The sequence below is a fragment of the Phytophthora sojae genome (assembly GCF_000149755.1).
Source record: "Phytophthora sojae unplaced genomic scaffold PHYSOscaffold_13, whole genome shotgun sequence".
NCBI classification, from domain to species: domain Eukaryota; phylum Oomycota; class Peronosporomycetes; order Peronosporales; family Peronosporaceae; genus Phytophthora; species Phytophthora sojae.
In genome coordinates this window covers 1,691,833-1,695,024 of record NW_009258127.1, presented here as the reverse complement: position 1 = coordinate 1,695,024, position 3,192 = coordinate 1,691,833, and positions in this window count along the sequence as shown.

The following is a 3,192-nucleotide window of genomic DNA, read 5'->3' as shown; positions in this document are numbered from 1 at the left end:
ATCGAATTCGAGGTACAGATCTACAACGATGTGGCTGGCGGATCTAACGGCGTTGCTCTCGGCACTACTACGAGCGATCCCCTCCGGTTCATGGTTGGAAACTCAACACAAGCTTATCTCAACAGATCAGGACGGTTGGGGGTTGGTATGAGCGCTGAGCGCTTGGTCGCCTGAAGCAACCATTCACTCTGGAGGAGAGGTCTGGTTGATATCAATCTTGATATAACAGGTATCAATTCGATCAGTTGCAGCTCATTGAAGCTGAATGGTTCAACTGTTGATCTCAGCAGCCTATCTCTACTGAGCGCGCCGGCTGGAACAGCTCAAAACAACAAGGCTCTCATCCTTGGAGCTTCTGGATAAATTGGAACGATCTCCAGCTTGACGGCAACAAGCATTACATGTACTCTACAGACCGCGGCTCAGCCTAATATCACTTCTGTCGGAACTCTAAGTTCGTTGAGTATAATTTCTGTTTTTGGCAAAGGATTGGTCATTCAGAATGATAGTACTACATCGACAGCCAGTCTCAATATCGTGAGCTAGTATCAGATGGAGCAAGGCATACGAGGATCGGCTAATGCCATCTTGCCCAATACTTACTTTTGGTGTTTCGCAAATACCGATCGGCTGCTGATGGACATCAACGGCAATATGGCTATTGGTCAAGCTAGTATTAATACGGCATACAAACTCGATGTAGCTGGTGCTATCCGCGGAACTAGCTTCATTCAAGACTCTACTACTTACGATTTATCGTTGATTCCTCGATTATCACTAAGTACTCTAGGAACGGTTGAGGCAAGCAAAGCGCTTGTAGCTGATGCTTCATATGGTATTACCGGATTGAGATCCCTCTCAGTAGTTGGATCGGATCTCTCGAAGTCTCTCGTTGTTCAAAATGATAACATGTCATCGGCAGCTAGTCTACACTTCGTTTCGTATTATCAATGCGAAATGGGCGGTCACGGGTCAGCAAATACTTCTGTATCAAATCAGCTCTTTCTCAAATACGGTCTATCAGACCGTCTGATTATGGTTAATAACGGTAATATCAATATCGGCGGAAGTTCAATTAATACCAGCTACAAGCTTGATGTGGCAGGTGCTTTCAATTGCTCATCGCTTACGATCGGAGGAGTCACTATTTCACCACAAACGAGTATTCTATCGATAACGCTTGGGACGATCTTTTCAAGTACAACGAGGGTAAGCGATTTCAATCTAATCATTTTGAATCAGAGCAATACAACAGGAGCTCAGGCCGGGATAAGCTTTACTGTCGAAGGCACTAGCGATTTAAGTACTTTCACGCCTTCTGTGAATTTATATTGCACATGAACGGCTAATTCAACAACGCAGTACAACATGGCTGACTTCGCTATCTCTACACGGTTAGGAGCTAACGCATTATCGCCGATGACTGAACGCATGCGTATCACTCAGGCAGGTTATATCCGTTTTGGATCATCTACATCATCCGCAAAAATGGATATCACATCAAGCGCTAATCTACTATCCGGTAGCTGGCAGCGCGCGATGCGCATAGCTAATGATCAATCGACCCCTATCGAATTCGAGGTACAGATCTACAACGATGTGGCTGGCGGATCTAACGGCGTTGCTCTCGGCACTACTACGAGCGATCCCCTCCGGTTCATGGTTGGAAACTCAACACAAGCTTATCTCAACAGATCAGGACGGTTGGGGGTTGGTATGAGCGCTGAGCGCTTGGTCGCCTGAAGCAACCATTCACTCTGGAGGAGAGGTCTGGTTGATATCAATCTTGATATAACAGGTATCAATTCGATCAGTTGCAGCTCATTGAAGCTGAATGGTTCAACTGTTGATCTCAGCAGCCTATCTCTACTGAGCGCGCCGGCTGGAACAGCTCAAAACAACAAGGCTCTCATCCTTGGAGCTTCTGGATAAATTGGAACGATCTCCAGCTTGACGGCAACAAGCATTACAGGTACTCTACAGACCGCGGCTCAGCCTAATATCACTTCTGTCGGAACTCTAAGTTCGTTGAGTATAATTTCTGTTTTTGGCAAAGGATTGGTCATTCAGAATGATAGTACTACATCGACAGCCAGTCTCAATATCGTGAGCTAGTATCAGATGGAGCAAGGCATACGAGGATCGGCTAATGCCATCTTGCCCAATACTTACTTTTGGTGTTTCGCAAATACCGATCGGCTGCTGATGGACATCAACGGTAATATGGCTATTGGTCAAGCTAGTATTAATACGGCATACAAACTCGATGTAGCTGGTGCTATCCGCGGAACTAGCTTCATTCAAGACTCTACTACTTACGATTTATCGTTGATTCCTCGATTATCACTAAGTACTCTAGGAACGGTTGAGGCAAGCAAAGCGCTTGTAGCTGATGCTTCATATGGTATTACCGGATTGAGATCCCTCTCAGTAGTTGGATCGGATCTCTCGAAGTCTCTCGTTGTTCAAAATGATAACATGTCATCGGCAGCTAGTCTACACTTCGTTTCGTATTATCAATGCGAAATGGGCGGTCGCGGGTCAGCAAATACTTCTGTATCAAATCAGCTCTTTCTCAAATACGGTCTATCAGACCGTCTGATTATGGTTAATAAAAAAGGAAGAGCACTTGAGCAGTAGTTGGCAAAATGCAAAGTGATTCGATTCAGGTCCTTAGTTCGCAACCGCGTGCTACCTCTAAGCCTGCTACTGGATACCTCTTACTGGATACACCCTACTGGATTCTCTACTGGATACACAGTTACCTTATCCAATCAGAGAACGCCACGTCGATGCCCATCTTGTACCCACAATCTTGGCGTAATCACCGTGACGTAATCATCGTCCCGTAATCACCTGAATGATTTCGGTACCACACAGTGAAGGTCACGCCGACCTCACTGATGACGCGTTCACGTCACACGGTCGCTTGGCGGGGCGTCGTCACATCAGTCTTGACAACACTCCCACTCGACTCGTCAGCGACCACGATGCCCAGCTTCGTCCTGAGCGCGTCGAACTGCGGCGCCGCGATCGGCTTCGTCATGATGTCCGCCAGCATGTCGAGTGTCGAAACATACTTGACCGTCTTCCACCTTCTCGCGCACGAAGTGGTAGCGAATGTCGATGTGCTTGGTGCGCTTGTGGAACTCCGGGTTCTTGGCCAACGCGATGGAGCCTTGGTTGTCCTCG